Source organism: Canis lupus, chromosome 16 (assembly GCF_003254725.2).
Source record: "Canis lupus dingo isolate Sandy chromosome 16, ASM325472v2, whole genome shotgun sequence".
Taxonomy (NCBI): domain Eukaryota; kingdom Metazoa; phylum Chordata; class Mammalia; order Carnivora; family Canidae; genus Canis; species Canis lupus.
This window is the reverse complement of record NC_064258.1, coordinates 18,117,060-18,139,587: the sequence shown is the minus strand read 5'-3', so window position 1 is coordinate 18,139,587 and position 22,528 is coordinate 18,117,060.

Sequence of the window (22,528 nt, the reverse complement as noted above, 5' to 3'; positions counted from 1 at the left end):
TTAGAAACATATGGTCATATGATCAGTGAGATCCATGGATGCTGCTACATGTAGCTGTGGTTCACTCTTTTACACTGTTTTATACTATTTCCCCTATGTCAAAGACCACAATGTATTATTTATCCAGCCTATTCTGATAAGCATAAAAATTGTTCCCAATTTGGTACTCTTCTAACAATGCTGCTAAGAATATTCTTGTATGTGTCTTTTGGTGCCTTTGTGTGAAACTGGGATAGGGAGGGTATGGTCATGCTGGGCTTTAGAATATAATAGTTTTCCACAACAGCTGTTCTGTTTACACTCCTATCATCAGAGTATGTACGTTTCTGTTGCCAGTTTAAGTCTTTGATAGGGTTTGAGGAGTTAAAGGTGATAAATGTATACTGTCAACGTCCATATCTTTGCATTCAATATAGACTGGATGTAGTTTAAAAACAAAATCAGGATACCTGGTGCCTCAGTGGTTGAGCATCTGCCTTCAGCTCAGGACATGATGCTGTGGTCTTGGAATCAAGTCCTACATCGGGCTCCCTGCATGGAGCCTGCTTCCCCTTCTGCCTGTGTCTCTGCCTCTCTTGGTCTCATATTCTCATGAATAGATAAATAAATAAATCTTTTTAAAAATTAATAAATAAATAAGCATATCAGTTAGAAACACCCAAACGTGCCTTGCTTTGTGCTCTATGAGTCTGTAACATGCCACATACCACACTTGACATGTACTGCATAAAAGGTTTTCTTGGTTTCCCAGCTTTTTCTTCAGTGAAGTTTAGCTCAGGAAGGTAACGAGAGGCAAACGCTTTATGAAACTGCCAGCACATCACCTGTGGGGCACACTCCACATTATGGTGAGTTACAGAGAGCACAGCGACAGTGAGGCTGTCTACCTGGGTATCTACATGGTGTGGAGGAAGCCAGACTGCACTCAGGCTCAGCTGTTTTTGCTCTCTGGTGTCTCAAGACCTTGACCCAACCATCGGGGACCAGAGACAGAGGTCAGTCACAAGACTGGGTGGAGAACCGTCAATGACCAGAGTGACCCTAACCTACCACTAAGGGCACTTGCAGACAGCTCCACCCTCTGGAATCAGGACGGCCAGCTGGAAGGCATACCAGGAGCTTCTGCAGCCATGCTTCCCTCCCTATCCACCCTCTCCTCTTGGGAACACACTCGTAGCGCCCTTGATCATGAGGAGGCAGCCCTGGATGACGGTGTCTCTTGGAACTAATTTTGTTGCCAATAGGAGTAAACACAACATGCCAGGGCCTACATGCTAGAGATAGTTCGAGCTCATGTAAGCAACTGCTTAAGTCCCAACCTACTGGTGAGTTTGCTCATGTTTTGTTCAAGGCTGTAGGTTCTATTTCCTGGGGGGCCCTTCCTTCTGCCAGCCTCTATCTCTGGTTGACAACTTTATTATCATGGTGCCATGGTTAGTTTCCTCATGATCACAAAGAGAACCCTTTAGTCTAGGTTATTGTAAGTGTCCCATGTACCCTCCCTCCACAGTGAACAAAAGGAGGGAGCAGCTGTGTCTTAGATCCTCACCATTCAAGATCTTTGGGCCATGCTGACCGTGACTAGGGGAATGTCACAGACTAATGGTCGGGCATGAACTTGTCACTTTGGGTGACTAGTAGGATTCTCATTGGTTAAGAGGAATCATGGAACCCCCTCTCCCAAAAATGGGGTTGAGACTAACCTCTCCCAAATATCACAGTGCCCATGAAAGAGAAAAGGTGGTGCAGATTTTAGGAAGAAAAGTAGTATCAATAAAAATCCTGATTGTTCCTTCTAGAATGAATAGTCAATATTAGATGTAAAATATGTGTTAATCAGTACATGGGCAAACTTCTCTGGGAAGACGATCCATATCTTTCTTCAGATTATTTTGGTAGCTTATGACTTTCAAATAGTTAATAATTACTGTTTTATCACCTGATTAGGTATCTCAATATTTGAAAAAGAACATTAATAACATCTGAGAACTAGGCTGAAATTCAAATATCCACAAGATGGCCGAGCTTAAGTTATTTTCAACAAGTGTCATCCATATCTCAGCAGAAGTATGATGCAGTGTAACCCTGAGACTGTAGGCAAAGTTAATCTAATCCTATCATGACCCTTTCCTGTCCTCTCAAGTCCTATCCTGCCTCCACACATCTCACTGACCCAGGGGGACTTTTCCATGAGGACCAGGGAATGTGGGGAGAAATTTACTGTCTCTAAGAGATCCTCTGGAAAGAGCAGAGAAGTCTTCATGGAGGCCAACAAGCCTCCAATGTCCGGCTTTTCTCAAATGGACTGACTAAAGAAAAGGGGAAAAGATTTCTGTAAGGAGTCTGCACCTGACCTACGGCCAGTCCCAGGGTAGCTGTACTATGTGTCCTTTCTCACACAGTCAGCCCAGCCAAACAGCAAGTGAGTCTCACTCTCACAAGAACCTCACAAGAACACTGTCCCAGTCCATACCTGCCTCCGTGGTGCAGAAACAATGTCCCGAGGCCCTGGGAATTCTGATCCAGAATTCCCTGGTAAATGAAGGCTCCAGGTAAATCATTGGGCTATTTCTTATCTTGGATGGAAACTTCAGGAATCTAATGCAATGGGTAGCCAATGCAGAGCCCGTGGAAGACTTCAATCTGCACAGGCAGGATGAGAAATGGACCCAGAAGTAATCATAATGCTTCATTATCCTGACTTGCACAGATAATTCATTAATCTGCACTAAAAACTCTCTCTTCTAAAACAATTCAGAGAAAATGCCTAAGTATATAAAATGGTCCAGGCTTCATCAATGTCTCCCTCACAAATGTTTCAAGAAAGAATTGTAATAAATATGTCAAGGAAATTTATAACGGCAATCATTTTTCATTTTTTTCTTTTTTATTCCTACTGTAGCAGTAGGAATAGAAATATTTATTTCTTTTCCTCCGAATCCAAGGTTATGGGGAGACATCAGGTTATGATCCATCCATGGAAACATCTTTTTTGAAAGTCTACACCTTTCCATCAAAATCCAAATGGAAACCCAGAGGACCAGAAGGTAGAATTAATCAACCTAAAAAATCATATTCTGGGCTCACTCCCAATCTAGATTCTCACTTCATCTATTGTATCAGCAAGCTACAGAGAGAACTGCCTCTTATTTTTCCACCCCAATATTCTCAAGGTTATTTGCTCCTGGTCCTAAAGTCACTACCCTCTTGTCATTATTGTGTCTGTTCAAGCTTTGCCCAAGAGTATTCTTCAGAACCCAAGCTCTAAGGGGGTGGTAACAGGTGTGTAATAAGGACTTATGATTACGTGCCTATTATGTGCTGTGAATTGGTATAACTGGCACCAAGGAGACCTCAGTCCTGATTTTACAAAGTTATGTCATGGGAGAACTCTGCAAGAATGCATTTTGAGAATGCTGTTTTTTGGTTTGCAAGACATGATTTTCTTTGGAGTCACTGCTTTACTTCTCTAAACACTCATTCCCACTTTCCATGAATATTCCTTCCTGCTTGCACTTTTTTGTAATGATAACCAGTATCACCATTTCCTTTGTACACTCTCCTCTGTAATTATTTTTTTAATATTTTATTTATTTATTTGAGGAGGCAGAGAGAGCACACACACAAGCAGGGGGAGCAGCAGGTGCCTGTTGAGCAGGGAGCCCGACATGGGGATCAATCCCAGGACCCTGAGATCACGACCTTGATCCAAAGGCAGATGCTGACTGAGCCACCCAAATGCCCCATCTTCTCTGTAATTCTTAAGCTCCTGCTTTGAAAAAGCTTTTAGAATAGTCTCAGACTTAACAAAATAACCGCAAACATAGGAGAGAATTCCTGAATACCCTTCATGCACGCACCTTCCCTCATGTTAACATCTTGTACAATAGTACAAGTAGCAAAGTCAAGAAATTAATGTTGTTCCAGTACTCTTAACTAAAGAATGTGTGTGGATTTCCCCAGTTATTCCACCACTGTCCATCTTCCTGTTGCAGGATCCAATCCTGAATTCCATACGGCATTGAGTTATTTATGATATAAGTCAGTCTCACTCATTAGGACAGGAACCTTCTCCTTTCCCCATATTAGCAGCCGCCAGGGGCTTCATGCCCTCCCACCAGCCTGCACTTGACCTCCATCAATTCACCAACTATTCCAGCTGAAGTTTTCCTACTGTTGTCTGACAATGCCTGACTCAAGCAAGCAAGTGTTCACACTCCATCTAGCCTGCGGTCCCCTATCTCTTCCTAGAGCTCGATCAAGATGGTGTTCCTGAAACTTCATCTCTCTCATGGAGCAAAGAGTCATGAACTTGCAAGTTGACTGACTTTTCTTGTGTTGATATGACACTCCTTCCTACCCTTAACATCCCTGAGCAGAAACGGGAGGGTTGTCTCACAATTCAAATTAGCACCCATAAGCTGATGATTGCCACATCGAAATCTCCAAATTATCTCCTCCCAGAGCACAAGGCGTTTCTACGGACATGAGCATATCACAAGGATGACGATGTGTGTGCCCACATTGCTCCTCCCTCATTCCTCTCTACCTTGGTAGGGACACCATTATGTACCCCAATCATGCTGGAATACTGAGCAGTTCTCACCGGGAACCCTCCTCCTAACATATAGGGGACCTCAGCAAGAACACTAGAGGAGATAAATAGGAATAATCAGGTATGGAAAGCAGGAGATACCACTGTTGTCATCTGTGCATGGTATGATCAAATACACAGGAATCAGCAAAACCAATTATTAGAACTAACAAGAGTTGTAAGATCAATGGACACGAGGTCAATTTCTGAAAATAAATGGTCTTTCAGCAAATAAACCAGAGCTACAATTTCTAGGTTGCAGCTACTGCATGATAGATACTCTTCCTGTAGTGTAAAAGAATTTTATTTACTCAAAGGCCAATTCCATTAACAACCAAATTGTTAAATGACCATTTTGATTAATTTACTTCTTTTCCACCATTTACTATCCATTGTTGTGTTGGAACGAAGCAGTGAGCTCTGAAGCCCAGATCGCCTCTCATAGGACATTGGACCTTAGGCAAGTTACTTAATCTTATTTACAAAAGCACCTCCTAGGACTACAGCAAGGGTTAAGCAAAGTGAAATACTTTCCTGGCAGACACAGCACTCTACCCCTTAATCAAGAGATAAACTGTCTCCCCTAATCACTTTCTTCCTCAATTACTTCCAAGGAATACTTTTTCCTTTTGCAGGTCACAGCACTTTCCCAAAGCAAGTTCAGAACTCCTGTTCCACAACAAATGTATATTATTTATTTCTAACTACATTGTCACTGCTGTCTAGATATTGCTTTATCGAGCCTTTATTAATTTTCTAGTTTATTTCCCATAACACCACACCCAAACCCATATAACTTCTTTCCTCCCGCAGCCCTAATCCCATTATTGATTCTCCTACTTTAAAGTCTAAAAGTTGAAATATGTTTAGATGATGCTGAAGGAGCTCCACTGGCCTCAATTTTGACTCATCTCCACATTTTTTTGCCCTCCAGGTGCTGCCTTCACAAACCTCAGCAACACATCTGTTCCAGGTACCCACTTTACAAGACATACCACAAAAATGGGTGCCTGTGGAGCCATCGAAGCAACAGTGCTGCAAATGGAGTGATGTAAACCCAAAGTTGTGTAGTAGCTGATAGATTCATCTAGAATAAGACTTCAAAGTTTCCCATAATTTTCAATACATAGATGGAGACCTTTCACGCTGTTTTCAAAGCTGGATAAGATGTAAGGTTTACACTTGAAAGTCCTGTCTGCAATGATACATTTAGTGCAGCAATTTACTCAATCTATCCCTTAAAATAAGAGCTATAGTTTCCCAGGTAGAGGAAAATGAGGATCCATCTGCCCTCCTTGACAAATTGGAATTCTTGGCTGACTGCATTGCTCTAAGATATCAAGTAGGAATTTCTGGACTTCAGAAGGTATGTACAGCTCCTCCGCCCTGCCAGCTGTCCTCTGTATTCTTTCTAGCTAGCAAATGTCAGAGTGACATTTCTTTGTTTGTAATAACCCATCATTTGAAGACTATGACTGGCTCATTTTGCCTTTTACATCAATCTTTTTTCTTGACTCTTCTCAACTATGGCTCCATCACCCAGTGGAATCTATAATGTTAGAACTCATGGCTTGATGATGATTTTTCAAATTATTAAGTGGACTCTGCTATGGGAAGAATCAAACTAGATACTTCCTGAAGTGAGAATATAGCACCTATTTCAGAAAGATTAAGTGGTAGGATACTGTCTCAGTGAATTTTATTTTAAAGAGAACAGGAAGGGGATGCCTGGGTGGCTCAGCAGTTGAGCGTCTGCCTTTGGCTCAGGGAGTGATCCTGGAATCCTGGGATAGAGTCCCACATCCGGCTCCCTGCATGGAGCCTGTTCTCCCTCTGCCTGTGTCTCTGCCTCTCTCTCTCTCTCTCTCTCTCTATTTCTCTCTCACTGTGTGTCTCTCATGAATAAATAAAATCTTTTTTAAAAAAAGAGAGAACAGGAGGTTTTAGTAATACACAATCACTGAAGTGTATGAGCAAAGAGAGAAAGGTTTTGTTTCTTCAAAAATCTTTATTGTATTTATAATGAGAACATTTTAAACTCTTTCACTCTGCTGATCCTGTTGGACCTTGCAAGGGTTGCCCCGATAGCCCTAATCAAAGTCAGGGCTGAGAAACTCAACTTGCATGACTACCGTGGAATTGGATATTCCCACTTAAGGAAGTCAACACCATTTGGTATCAAAAATTTGCTAGAGACTTTTAAAAACCTCATGGATTCCTCCCTCTGTGGATCTACTCTCATATCTCTACTGTCAAAATTCTGCATCATCACTCATACTTACTGAGCGTGTGCTATAGGCAAGGTTCCATCTTCTGTTCCATGAATAAAAAGACATGTGTAAAAATTAGACTTAGATCCCATGTTTTTTTTTTAGAAAATAATATAGCTAAGTAGATAAGTATAAAACATGTTTAGAAATATAATGTTAGTATTTGCTGTACTCCGGGAGACCACCTAACACAACAAAGTTTAACAGGAATGCCTAACTCTGGAGATGTGGATAACTTGATAATGGCCCAAAGCCAGTGGATGGCATAGCTGGCAATGGGAGACCCATCCTCTTTTTTCCTATTTTAGCCCTTCTCAGGTAAATGGCACTGAAATTTCTAACCACAAATTCAAAGACATGAGAGACCATTATGTGCAAGCTACAACTAAGACCATTTTCCCAAAATGAAAGACTTGTAATGATCTGGCACGACTATATAACAAAATGGATTATGTAGTAGTAAGGTATGTGATACTCAGCAAAAGCAACAGAACCTTGCTATTCAAAGTGTGGTCTGAGGAGGAGCAGCATTAGCAGCAGTTGAGGGTTTTTCAAGATATACAGAATCTAGAGCTCCACCCCACAACTACACAATCACAACCTGCGTGTTAACAAGAACTCCCAGGTGGCTAGCAGGCCTGGGACCGTTGGAGAAGCACCCTAACAGGGGAATCTTAGTGAGGAGAGGGCCACCTCACCTAGAAATCCCCTCTGTCCTTGGATGCACATGAGCACAAAAGCAGCTGCAGCATGTAACATGTAAAGAAAATGAAAACATTCAACTTTGATGAGCCTGGATGTGTTCTTTAGATAAAACATCTAAAAACATGGTCTTGTGTAAAATGCTTTGCCCCCTGTGGCCTCGCTGAAATCCCAGCTCTTCCACGAATCCTTTTCAAATCACAGAAGCCAAAATACATTCTTCCAGTGCAGGCACTGAGCTTAGACAGGGCTCACTCCTTACACACCTCATCGGCTGACCCATACTCTCAGAGGTGCGGATAGTCACAAGTAGACAGGACCAAGTTTCACAGTCTCTTCCTTCTATCAGTTCCAACCCAGGCACCACACTTGGGTGTGCAAAATGGATGCCAAGTGTCCCTACACCTGAAAGTGGCCTTCAGACTATTAGTAAGGGAAATGATGGAAGGGTGTGAAATCGCCATGCATTGGCCATCACCCACCGGAGAGAAGCCTCCACCCAGGACAGAGGTTGGTGGCATTCCCCGGCATCTCCATCTTTTGGGTGGGAGTCAAAGGGAAGTGCAAGAGGATGCAGGCTGTCTCTCAGCACACACCAAGTGAGAGGGGGTCACAGAACTCTTAGGGGGCTTGAGATGGGACCTTGGAAGCATAAGCAGTATTTACCTGGACCCCACCTGGAAAAATTTTCAATGGAGAGGCTGAAACCAGAACCTTCTGAGCAGCCACATGTGATGAGTGGAGTGCGTAGACACAGTAGGTGTAGGTGATGGTGCTGGCGGAAAATGTGTGTCTCATGACAGAAATGGACCACAGGAATGAAAAGGTCAAGAGCCAACTGACCCAACAGAGCAAAGTAAGAGCAGAGGCTGACAACAGGAAGCCTGAGGACGAGGGACAGCATCACAGCTGAAGAAAAAAACATGGTCATCTTTCAATATCTTGTGGGATGGTATACAAAGAAACTCCCTAAAAGCCCCCTGTGAGCAAAGGGTCAGCTTTGTGCAAGCGTCACATCCAGAGAGACCTATCACCAGCTCACAAAGGCATGCATCACGTTACACTCTGCCTTCACCCTCATTTCTCCTCCTCCTCCTGAACCCATCCTTGGAGCAGAGAGAAATGGGGGTATTGGGTACAGAGAAGACTAGGCATACTAGGAAAAAGACAAGAAGATGATCCTCACCTCCACAGGGCAGGGGCTGGGCCTGGAGCACACCCAACCTGGCAGAGAAGGAAGCCGGTCTTGGAGTCAGTTTTGGAGTTGATAATATATTAGCCTGCGCTGGGCATTTTAACTTCTAAAATCACTCTATTTGTAACACAAAAGAACCAGAAAGGACTACAGTATCTTCACAATCTAGGTAAAAACATAACCAGCTCAATATTTGTTTCCAAGTCACAGTCAGAAGGAAAAAAATAATAAAGGTGCTTCACAATTGTCCCATGAGTCTACCACATTAAGTCTAACACTGAGAAACTCATTCAGGGGAAAGAAGGGATCATGTCTAATGCTTACTGAAGCCTGCAGATGCCTTACACATTATACATCATTTTTGTTAGAGCTTACTTGGTTGCAGGAAAAAAAAAAGCAAATCCATAAAAAGTAGTTCAAATAAACAAAACAACAACAAACAAACGTATTATAGACGAAATGGATATTTTCAGAGCTCCCCTTGGGCAGATGACTCTTGTCCTACCCTTCTCTTGAACCTATAGTCAATGCTACCTGATTCCAATTGCCACAAAACCCCAGGTCTAGCTATATAACATATTAGTGAACCCAAAAGGTATTTATTGACACTTCTCTGAAAAGCAAGATACAACACAGCAACATTTCTATTCTGTTCCCCAAAGTATGTCTCCTGGCCGCCAGCAACATCATCCTTTTTGTCTTGTTCCCTTTTATCTCTTGCCACAAGCCTCACAGATATCCTCTATTTTTCTGATAAATTCAGCTCTGGCGAGCTCTGTCCAATAATAACCTGGAAAGGAGCCATCACTCCCACTCCTGCTTAGAAAGCAATTCAGTGACTTTTTTTTTTATTATTATTATTCTCACTTATTCCTCTTGGGATGCAAAGTTCAAATGCAAAGTACCTTACCAAAAAGTTTGTTCAACAACAATAAAAAGTTTTCTTTGGTGGTAATGGGGAATGAGAACAAACATAGGAACTCTTGTCAGGAATTAAAGAGGTTTCTTTATTTTCTATCAATCTTACATAGTGGTGCATCTCAGAACACCAAAGGAGCCTAAGGGAAGTAAAAGGAAGTACAGATGGGCTTCAGGTGAAGTGCAACCAGAGAGTCTGGAAGGGAGGCCATGTGCATACTTCAGGGGCCCATCAGGTCCAACCCCCTGCTCGCTCCCCATCCTCCTTTTCTCAATGGTCATTCTTAGCTTCCCATGACCATCCATGGTTGTCAGAGTTTAAGTGACCTTCCATATAGTGCCCTCCATCCTCTGACGACTAAGTCGTAGTTCAAATTTCCAAAGACACTGTTTGATTGGCTCAGTTCAGCCAGTGGATTTCTTCCCCCAGAGCACATGTTTGGCCCTGGTCTAATCAGCTGGATAGAGAAGGCAAAGTCCCATGTTTAAACGGGAGAGGCAAGGCTATGGGCAGGGTCTTTCTTTTAGAAGAGACATAGCCCATGAGGCAATGAATAGCATCTCCATTATACAAATGTCCAACTGGCAGTTGATGAATAGGATTAAGAAAGAAACACTGCACACTACAAAAGCCAATACAGCGTGGGAAAATATGATGATAAGCATGGCTTTATTATCGTTTTTCTTAGATCATGTCCTTCTATGATTTCTCAGACTTTTGACAAGTATACAGATAAGGTTGAGCTGCAGAGGCCATATACTGGAAGACACTAGAAACTACTCTTGGCAGTCTCAAATAAAAATCACCGGAAGCAAATACAGCAAATGCTACGTGGTAGCTCTATGGGTCTGTTGGTTGCCAAGGATCATGGTTATCATTTGGAGGAGCAGAAAAAGGTTGTTGCATGAAGCCTTTAGTTTCATGCTATTTCTAGACCATACAGACATAGTAAGAATAGGAAGCTATGAGTCTATGAAAGTCTTCCCCAACTAACCTGAACTGACCCCTCTTTTCTCTGACCACAATCCCAAATTTGGCTTTGTTTATTTTCTAACACTCTGGGTATTTTATTCTGTCGTTTCCTGTCTCATCTGTGATGCCCTGCCTATCAAAGTGGCAGTTCCCTTTTTTCCCCCAAATAGTAAGCAAGGAGCCAATGCTTACAAAATACATAAATAATACTTAGCATCAAGGAAATTAATAGGTTGAAGCTTACTGAATAAAAGATCCATACTATTCATTACTGACACATTTGCAGTTTGAAACATTTTCTCAGTCTTACTAGCCCTGTCCCCAGAAGTGACTTGCATACAATCATGTAGCTTAGTTTCCTCAGTTAAAAAATAAAAGGAGAAATAAAAACATATCCAGCTACTTTGGCAGCTGTCGTGAAGGTAAGAACACTCACGAAAAACTTATGACAAGTAGGGAATGGAGAAAGGCACACAAATTGTCGATCATCTCCTCATTTCATACAGTACCCTCCATCTTCAGGCTGCAAGTTTATCTCAGATACGTGTCGTATAGGTCTGTTTTGTACTAAAGTGTGAAGGACTCCCCCCTGGCTTAGGGCTACATTAAATACATTTTATTATAGAATTGGTTGTAATACCTATGCCCTAAAATGCCTTCGTAACTCCAGGAAGAGCTTGACAGGGTCTTGAAGGCTTAGTTTTCAGAGAGTGGGGTGGCGGCTGACGGGGTAGGCGAGAGGTCCAGAGAGTGGTCACCACGTCCTCCTACTTTATATTCTTGCTACCTCAGTAAATAATCCTCCAGTGGGTGGGCTTTTCCACATGTGAACTCATACATTTAAAGCTATTTTAACAAAGCCCCAGGACATCTTCATCTTTTTTTCCTTTATGAAAAATGTGAACTTGTCCTGTTGTATGCACATTATGCCAGATACAATTTTTAATCATACAGGAATGTCTAAATGTCTGATGATCTCTGAATGCTCCATTTGAAATTTTCATAAAACAGACAGATACAGATGCTGAAAGAGCAGGCACATTATATGCGGTGTGAAAACAATGCAGACCCTCTCTGGCCCTATGGACATGGGGACAGGACCAGCAAGGAGCCGGAGAGCTTTCCTCCATTTCTGCTAACTAAACAGATTTCCAGGCACTTAAAAATCAGATCAGCAGAGGATCCCTGGGTGGCTCAGCAGTTTGGCGCCTGCCTTTGGCCCAGGGTGTGATCCTGAGGTCTCAGGATCGAGTCTCGCATCAGGCTCCCTGCATGGAGCCTGCTTCTCCCTCTGCCTGTGTCTCTGCCTCTCTCTCTCTCTCTCTCTCTCTCTCTCTCTCCCCCCCTCTCTCTCTGTCTGTCTCCCATGAATAAATAAATAAAATCTTTAAAAAAAATCAGATGAGCATGGGGGTTTACAAAATTCCAATCAGTCTATTTCCTTCAAGATGTCAGATAATTAAAATACAGCATTTGAGGAACAGTTTTTGACTTAAAAAGTAGTAATCTGGCAAGTTTACCCAGAAAAGCAATTACTACTCATTTACTGCCCTCTATTCTTGGAAACTTAACTTATGCATGAGCTTATGCTCATTTTATGTATTTTACTGAGAAAGCGAGGACAATTAAAATTTTTTTTAAATCAATAGAATGTAAAACCAAAATAACATAAATAGGTTTTCACTAATATCCTGGAAGTCATTAAAGCAATTTATATTTTACGCATTACATTAAACATTCTCAAATTCCTTGGAATGATTTAAGTTCTGGGCAGTATAAAGAATTTACATTTTTTATTTATATGGGTTCCCTCTCCTATTTCTTTCAGAAATGACAGGCCAAACAAGTAAGCCCCCTGTTTGGTATGAAGAGCTAAGGTGGGCGAGAGAAACTGTGACCTGGATGTGCTCTTACTGATGTTAAATATTAGTGAAGTGCCCTCTTGGCTGAGTCACTAACCTGCATAATGTACAACAGTATAGCAGACATGCCCCAACTCTGTGCTCCAGCAGAGTTAGAGCAGGAAAGAGCTCAGCATGATTGAATGTGCCAGGGACAGGGAGCCAGGGAATGATAGTCAGTGTCTCAGCTGTCTCATTAACTAGCTGTAGCCTCTTAGAGCTCAGTTTACCTCTGAAGCTAGATCCTGTTTTAAAATACTACATATGGGGCATCTGGGTGGCTCAGTGGTTGAGCTTCTGCCTTTGGCTCAGGTGATCCCGGGGTCCTGGGATCAAGTCCCACATCGGGCTCCCTGCATGGAGCCTGCTTTTCCCTCTGCCTGTGTCTCTGTCTCTGTGTCTCACATGAATAAATAAATAAATAAATCTTAAAAAAAAAAAAAGAACATCAGTAAGAGAGCCTGAAATTCTGGCTACAAATGGTGCCCACATCTCTGGTAGCTCCTGAGCAATGCAAGTACTGGGGAGATTCCAGGTGGCCTAGATGAGGATAAAAGAATACAACATACATGGAAACTGCCACTCTACCTACCAGCTCACTAAAATTAATAAACAATCTTCAGGAAAACATAACAGAATCCCTCCATTCAACATTCACAACACCAAGGATAAAACTCAAGATCAATCAACATACAAAGAAATATGAAAATATGACCTCAAGGAAGTGGCACAATTAACACAGACCAATCCCAAGATGACCGAGATGTCAGAATTTGAAGATACAGATTTTACTTTTTTTTTTAAGATTTTATTTATTCATAAGAGACACACAGAGAGAGGCAGAGACGTAGGCATAGAGAGAAGCAGGCTCCATGCAGGGAGCCTGATGGGGGACTCGACCCCAGGACCCCAGGATCACACCGAGCCAAAGGTAGACGCTTAACCGCTGAGCCACCCAGGCATCCCCGAAGACATAGATTTTAAAGTGGTTATTGTAATGGAACCTGTTACTTACTGGGGAAAGGTACTTATAAAGAATGAAAACACAGCAATCTAAACAGGAAAAATGGAAACTATGAAGAGAGGACGAAGTAATCTTTCTAGAATTAAAAACACAACATCTGAAATAAATGGCCAGATGTGACAAAAGTAGGATGGAGAAGCCAGGGAAGGGTGGCTGAATGTGATAACAGAGCAAGAGAAATGAGCACATCCAAAGAAGTCCGAGGAAACAAGTCTGAAAGCATGAGCATCTCCGAGATCCGGAGGACCATAAGGCTCTGATGTGAATGTCATCCCAACGAGTAAGGAAAGAGTCAAGGTCTAGGCAGGGAGGGACAGGGGACCTCTGAGGAGGCTCTAAAACTATTCCTGGCAGGCAGAAGTGCTAAGCCAGAGTGAACAAGAGAAAAGGGAATAGACCAGACCAACCTGCCCTGGATGTTAGGGACAATTTTTCTTTGGTGGCTAAGAGGCCATCACAGCAAATGACCAGACCTCAAAGGAGTCAGTCACTGAGGGTGTGGTTATCAATAGCCCTGGCTCAAACCCAGATGGTGCAAGAGTCTCCAGGTCCCAGGCTCCCTCACCAAGTTGTCAATAAAAAAACCAGGCCCAAAAGCCCTCAGTGGCAACCCTGTCAGGAGCCCTCTCACTCCTGAGAGCTCTTCCTGTATCCTCACTTAATACAACTCTATCACTTTACTTACTCTCCTTTGGCCTCGAGATTCATTCCTCGATTCCAGAGATAAGAATCTCGCTCTCCTGCTTCACCAAGAGCTTGTGAACAGAAGAAACATCTGATTTCACCAAACACGGTGAATCTACAGATTCAAGATAATCTATAAAGTCCTAAGATAAATATGAAGCAAGCCACGTCAAGGCATCTAATGCACAAACACTGAAAACCAAAGATAAGGAGAAAATGGTGAAAGTAGACAGAGAAAAGGGGCACATTTCACTCAAGGAATGATGAATCCAATAACTGTGTGCTTCTCGGGAGAAAAAAACAATCAGGACAGGATTCAGTGGAAACACCATTTATAAAGGACTGAGAAACCAGAATCTTACCAACTTGGGATGCTACGACCAAGAAAAAATAAACGTTTAAGAATGAAGTCAATGTAAAAAGGCAGGAGGGTCTAGCCAGGATTACTTCACAAAAAAGCATTCCCATTGAACTAAAAGGGTTCAGGTAATAGTCTTTCTCTTTTCTTTTCTTTTCTTTTCTTTTCTTTTCTTTTCTTTTCTTTTCTTTTCTTTTCTTTCTTTTCTTTCTTTTCTTTCTTTCTCTCTCTTTCTCTCTCTTTCTCTCTCTCTCTTTCTCTCTCTCTCTCTTTCTTTCTTTCATCCTAAAGGAAAAATGGCAGAGACCCAGGCCAAATGACTGGAGCCCACGGGCCAAAGTGTGCTATCCCGTCCTTATGGTGAGGGCAGCACAAGAACAGAAAGGACAAGTAAGCGGGGAGTAGAAAATTTGAAATTTGTCAAAAAGAACTTAAAGTACTTGGATTATTGTTAGTCGGGAACCTCAGGAGCTGGCCAGGTACCCCACCGGGAGGGCCGGCAGGGACAGAAGGCAGGCAGGCCAGATGGCAGTGGCAGGCCAGCCTAGCGCTGAGCAAGGGGCCGCCACACCTTCCCGCTGGAACTCTCCAGGTTCACAGAAGCCTTCGCAAGGCAGAGTCGCATACAGCACCCTGAGCATCTCCAGGCCACCTCCCTGCATCACGGCAGAGACCCAGGAACTGCTTCTTGGTGGCAAAGGCAGGCAGAGCGCACGCTCCCAGGACAGGGGAGGGCTCAGGCTTCGGGATCAGCCTGAGGTCTCACCCTCTCACCGACCCCCCCTGCAACAGTGACACACACGCCCCACCTGAAACAGTCAAAACTGGAGCTTGGCACACAACAGGGAATCTAGTTTATCAGCAGATCAACGCTGTAAATATGAAAGTTGACTGTCCTGGAATTATGCATGACCTTAAAACTTTAATTTACCCCGTATCCGTAGCAACGGCTTTTATGTGCCATTACTTTCAAGTTGCAAAAAAGCACTGAAGGGAAGTGTACGTGCTGATAAAGTCGTAAGTTAACAACTCTGGGAGAGATTTAATGAAAATATATTTTTTTAAACAACAGATTCAAGAGTAATTCTGGGATACGTGAAGTATGGCATATTGGAGTTTAAATGGTCTAATCTGCACAACTGAGCACCCAGCACCTCTCACCATGGAAGACTTCAGTATCTCTTAGAATATGAAAAAAAGAAAGGCAAACATTTTGTGTAAATAATAAAACTGCAGCTCTTCTTCTTATAAAGGTTATATTGGATTTTGATAAGTCCTTATACAATGGTCCCTAACTTTTAAAAATCAAAATTTTAAACATTCATATTGTTTTAGTAATATTATCACAGAATATATCCATTAAGCACTCACTAAAAAAAAAAAAAACCCACAATACATCATGACTATAGAAAACTTAAGTAGAAAATATATTAAAAATAAGAGTCATTCTTTCTCCTATTTCCATGTTAATCACACTTAGTAGTTTGGTTATACTTTCTTACCATCTTTTCTCTTCCTTACCAGACATGTATATCTATATAATTAGTATCATAAAATGTATACCATTTTTGTATCAAGAAAGAAAAGAAGGAAGACACTTTATAAATTTCTAGAAAGCACCATACTCTAGTATGCTGTCAGAAGCCAGCAAGCCCCTGTGGACAGAGCCTACCAGTGTGCAAACAGTCCACGTAGGTGGCTTGACTGGTCTATGGGCAGCTTCCAACTGGTAGGCCTCAAGGGTTTACAGAACAGCCCGTAGCGCTATACTAGAACTTGGTGAACACCAGCCACTGTCCCCAACCCCAGACCAACATGGTAAATATGCATAATCCCATAGGGGCATTTTAATTTTCCAACCCCTGTAACCATGGCTCCTGGAACTACCTACCTACCCAGGAGCACCAGCTCTTGCCCACACTGGGCACACAGTGGAGGGGTTACCCCTGTGATCCTTAGCAGCCTCACCCACCCCTATCATCAGGATCATGGACCCTACAGCGCACCTGGCAGGAAGCAGCAGTGATGGCTGAACCCAACCACTGAGTGGCCACGCTAAAAGACGAGGACAGTGAAGGCTTCCCAAGAACAAATCACAACAACGTGCCAAACATCAGTTACTGTCACTGCAGTGGAAAAGTGAATGAGACAACACGCAGGTGGGTGCAGTGACCCTTCTCCTGAGAGGGTGAGGTCCTTCTTCCCAGATAGTCTCCCACAGAGAACCCTCACGTAAAATGGAAACAAGCTTAGTTCAAACTTCTAATAAACTGATATTATTGAGTTTTATATTTCATTAGAAACCATCGTAACCTAAGCCTCACATGGTGTGTCCTACTTTGTGGCACTGACTGCCAACCCCCCTCCTACGTGCATGTGCCCCGTTCACTTCACGCTCGCTCACTCGTCTCCCCAGGATTCCCTCCCCAGCACGGCCACATCACCATGCCAACTTCTATACAACCACGCACCACAAATCCACAAACTTCCAGCACATACTATAACGTCATCGGTGAATTCTTCTTTAAGGAAAGAGATTGGAATGTCCTTCCTCCAACAGATGGATCGTAATAATCTCACTGCAGGCAACAGAGGGTCATCAAAAATGTTAAAGCATGAGGGGTGGCTATGACCAGAGCTTCGTTGTAGAGAGTGAAGGCAATCTCGAAGTTACTATTTGGGTTCTCAGCTCTTGGAACTTAAGGAGAGTTTCTAATGTTTGTTAAATGAATGACAGTGATCATTCACAGTATCAGTAGAATTCAACAGACTAAGCATTTGTTGCACACCTGCTAGGTGCCTACTCCTGACTAACCGGTTCCCTGGTACCTTCTGAATTTGTTGCCCACTTCCCAATGTCGAATACTTCCCAGAAAGTTTTATTGGTGTCAATACCCTGCAGGCCAATTCTGCCAAGAAGCCACTTTAACACTGGAAGCCAAGGCACTTTCTAAAAGAAATGATTGAATGATCTGAACTCCACAGATGTCTCTACCACATACTCGCTGATGCATGAAACTTTATTATTTTTAATTTAAAACCTTATAATATCAGCTACTACATATTAAAAAGACATTTCCTATGGATATTAAATAAAGTAAATGTGAAAAGCGTAACTGCTCGAATCATACTTAATGAGCACAGAGATCAGAGATACGGCTGGCTGATGGAAGTATTTCACCCAGGTCTGACTGCAGTGGAAAATGTTGAATATTACCCAGTTGATATAAAGGCATTCGGTGTAAATCCTCATCTTACATAACTCAACAGACCAGGGGCTCCCTCATTCACCAAACGAATCCAGTATCATCACTAGATCCAACTCCACATAGGAGCAATTGGCAACGAATAGAACCAGCTTCTACTAACATGCTAATAAACACGAGCCTCTGCAAAAGACCAGAGATTCAGGCTATATACTATATCTAAGATCCAAAGTACTTGCCTTCTTTGTTGTTTTTAGTTAGAAATACTCAAAAATATTTTAAAAGTACCGTACGGATGCACACACTGCTGCACAGCTTCCCCGTGTGACCCAAGCAAGGGATTTCCTTGCAAGCTGACTGCAACCTGAGGTGAGCCTCGGGAGAGAAGGGTCCCACTGGCCGCAGCGGGCAGGCCGTGCTGCACACACACTCCGCGTGGAGCAGGGGGCACGTGAAGCACACATTTCCCACGTCTTGGCCCCACACACTCTGGGCTACCCTGGAGGTTCTGCGGCAGTCTCTCACCGCGGCCGAACGTCGGTACTTTTCTGGACATCATTCCAGGCACGCGTGGCCCATTAAAGTTAATTACGCACGCGTCCGTGACACCTAGGAGAGCGCGTGCCCGGGAAGCGCTCCTCGGGGAGCTCTGGCCCCAGGGTCACACTCTGATGGCCGCAGACCTTCCCCGCTCTCCTGCAGCCCACCGGGGGAATCCCGCCTGTGCCTGCGGGACCACGCAGCCCCGGCCAGCGCCGCAGGCTCTCGGGCCCCGGGGAGCCCGAGCAGGTGCACCGGCCCGGCCCGACTGTGGGCTCCGGTCCGGGGCGCGCCACCTGTTCTCACAGCGGCTCTCCAGGAGCGTCCCCGGCCCGCGGCCCGGCTGCCGAGGGGCCCCGTGGCCTCAGCCCGCGCCCCGCGCCCCGCACCCCGCGTCCCGCGCGCGCCCCCGCCGCGGGCCCTTACCTTGTGGCCCTTCCCCGGGGGACACCTGACGTTATTGGAGGCTCCCGCTGTTTGGTTCATGTCCGCCGAAGTTGGGGGCCCGCGGCTCCGCGTTCCAAACTTCCCTGGCGCCGAGGGCGGAGGCGAGGGGGTCGGGCGCCCGCGGCGAGTCCTCGGGCCGCAGGTGTGCGCAGGGGGCGCAGGGGGCGCAGGGGGCGCAGGGGGCGCGCGGGACGCCCACCCCACGCCCACCCCAGGCCCGAGAGGCAGCTGCCGGCCCCGGAGGGGGGCTCGGCGACCCGCAGCGGGAGGCCGAGCGAGCCGCGGGCGCGCCGAGGACGGGCGCCGAGGTACGCGTCCCGCGGTGGGACGGCAGGAGCGCGGCCCCCGGCGGAGCCTCGCGGCGGGCACCTCGGGGTGGCGCCCCCCGCTCGCTCCGGCTGCAGCCGGCCCCGGGCGCACCCCGCACCTCGGAGGGCCGGCGCCCGCTCGCGCCGCCCAGTCTTCCCGGGATGGTCGGGAGGTGGCACGCGAGGCTCCGCCAGGCGCCACCGCTCGGACACAGGCTGCCGGGCTCGGGCCCCAGCGGCTGCAGCCCCGCCCGGGGCCGCTGGAAGCCGGCCGGGGCGGGGGGTGGGGGTGCGGGTGCGGGTGGGGGTGGGGGGCGGCCCGCGCGTCCACGCCTCTCCGCGCGCGCTGCGGCCCGCTCCTGTCTCTTTCCGTCTCCCGCTCCTGCGCTCTTTTCCTTTGGCGCCTACGAAGTCGTGACCGAATCAGGCAGCTTTGGGATAGAGGTGGAAACCTGACCCCTGGGAACTAAGGAAGACGGATCCGGCAAGAGCCACCGCTCCTCGGAGACCGCATTGCAACATCTTAGCATCCCGAGTCTGATAGCCGCCCGGGAGCACAGGGGAACACGGCTGCGTTGCGGAGCCAAACCGTGTGTTTTCTAGGCTTATCCAGATAGAGGTGTTTCAGTGTGAATAGTCTGGACGGAAAATCTGCATAATTCAGTTTGTTTGTCCACACACATACACGCAACTTCAGTTTTATCATCCCCAAAGTGAGGGTAGCAGTTGGCGTCCCGTGAGCACGTGCACTTACTCTTCCCATCACGCTGGGTTCTTTTTTCTTTTTTTTAACAAAGAAATAATGAACATTTACTGAATGTTTCACACATGTTCCAAATTTTTTCTTTATTTTTCTTTATTTTTTTAATGGAGTTCAATTTGCCAACATATAGCGCATCACCCAGTGCTCATCCTGTCAAGTGCCCCCCTCGGTGCCCCTCACTCAGTCACCCCCACCCCCCGCCCACCTCCCTTTCTACCACCCCTTGTTCGTCTCTGAGTTAGGTGTCTCTCATGTGCTGTCACCCTCTCTGATATTTCCCACTCATTTTCTCCCTTTCCCCTTTATTCCCTTTCACTATTTTTTAAATTCCTCAAACAAATGACACCATATAATGTTTGTCCTTCTCCGACTGACTTACTTTACTCAGCATAATACCCTCCAGTTCCATCCACATCGAAGCAAATGGTGGGTATTTGGCCTTCCTAATGGCTGAGTAATATTCCATAAACCACATCTTCTTTATCCATCATCTTTCGATGGACACCAAGGCTCCTTCCACAGTGTGGCTATTGTGGACATTGCTGCTAGAAACATCGGGGTGCAGGCGTCCCGGCGTTTCATTGCATCTGTATCTTTGGGGTAAATCCCCAGCAGTGCAATTGCTGGGTCCTAGGGCAGGTCTATTTTTAACTCTTTGAGGAACCTCCACACATTTTCCAGAGTGGCCGCACCAGTTCACATTCCCACCAAGTGCAGGAGGGTTCCCCTTTCTCCACATCCTCTCCGACATTTGTGGTTTCCTGCCTTGTTAATGTTCCCCATTCTCACTGGTGTGAGGTGGTATCTCATTGTGGTTTTGATTTGTATTTCCCTGATGGTCAGTGACGCGGAGCATTTTCTCATGTGCATGTTGGCCATGTCTTTGTCTTCCCCTGTGAAATTTCTGTTCATGTCTTTTCACCTGTCCCACCAACTTACGCTGGGTTCTTAATCAAAGCACAGGCCCAGGTGGTGCCCCCTTTAAAAGTTAAAAGATTTTGCTCCCAGGCTGATGGTCCTTGTTTCTTCAGTATCTCCAAATCCAAACAGGAATGATGTCCACTTTGTAAAGCCCCTTATCCTCTTTCCTGGGTTTTGCCCCTGGGAGAAGTTTCAAGAGCAGCTCAGGACAGTCATGTTGTAGGAATGTGAAAGCGCGTTTTGGGCCTCTGTGTGTGCTGCAGTGGACAGAGCCTGGTGGTGAAGGCAGATGCTGCCTAAGTCATGGCCTTGCACTTTCTAGCACACATCTTTGGGAAGATTCTTCCTTATTTATTTTAAAGCTCTGAGGTAGGCATTATAGTGCCAAGTTCCGGGTACAGATGCTGAAACCCCAAAGTAGTGGTGGTGGAAGGTGCTTAGCACAGGAGCCGGCATTCACCAGATGGCAGGTGTCATTCACAGCCTGGAACATTGGGAACACGTCTTAGCAGCTCACAGACACTGTTGTCAACTCCATCTTTTCTGGATGTGGAATCCACAAGTGTGAGCATCCTGAGAGTAGGCCCCTAGGAGTTTCGACTCCTCATGCTCCTCCACTCTCGGCCTCTAGCTGTTCATCAGAGTTACCCTGGATGTGTTCCTCCCTGTTTGTGTGTCCAGCGTTCCTGCTCCGCGTCAGCAGATCCCCCCCTTCTCTGCAGATCCCCGGCAGCTGCATGCTGGCTGTGCTCAGCTCTCTTCTGGGCCCAAGAAGCGTCATTGATTTTCAGTGTGTTCAGGTGTTTCTTGCTGTGAGGCTGGGAACAATGGCTTTTACGCTCTTTACATGTTGCCGCTGAAACCAGAAGTCTGTTTTTTTTTTTTTTTTTTTTGGTCCTGGTTTTCCTGTTTCCTTCTTGTGTAATAATTATTCCCTCAGTTTATCTCTCTCCTCTCATATGATACTGTGAGTATCAAGAAAACCCTGGTGGTACCTTCCGCACGGCTCAGAAATCCCTTTAGCTAAATAATCGAGTTTATTAGGCTCTTGTGTTGTGGAATAGCTGCAGCCTGCACTGTCACAAAACATCCCACCATTTTGCAATAAACATCGCACTCCCAGTGGGATTGGTGGGAGTCATTCCAGAAGCAGTCTGCTGTAACCCACATCCCGATTTTTTTTCTTTTTTTTTTTATTGGAGTTCAATTTGCCAACATATAGCATATCACTCCGTGCTCATCCCGTCAAGTGCCCCCCCTCAGTGCCCGCCACCCAGTCACCCCATCCCCCCACCCACCTCCCCTTCCACCACTCCTAGTTCATTTCCCAGAGTTAGGAGTCTCTCATGTGCTGTGACCCTCACTGATATTTCCCACTCATTTTTTCTCCTTTCCCCTTTATTCCCTTTCACTATTTTTTATATTCCCCAAACAGATGAGACCACATAATGTTTGTCCTTCTCCGATTGACTTATTTCACTCAGTATAATACCCTCCCTGGCAAGATGGCGGAAGGGTAGGGTCCCCAATTCACATCCCGATTTTTTAATGACTAATCTGAGGGGTAGATAATGCGACCACTGACTACCCAGGTTAGTGTGATAGAGGAGTTCTCAAAAGTGAAAGCTGAACAATTCGGTCGTGCTTTCCAGCTTCCTTCCTCCCAGGAACGAGGAAATCAGGTCAAACATGATGTAGGTTTGGCAAAGTTAAACTCAGTAGCA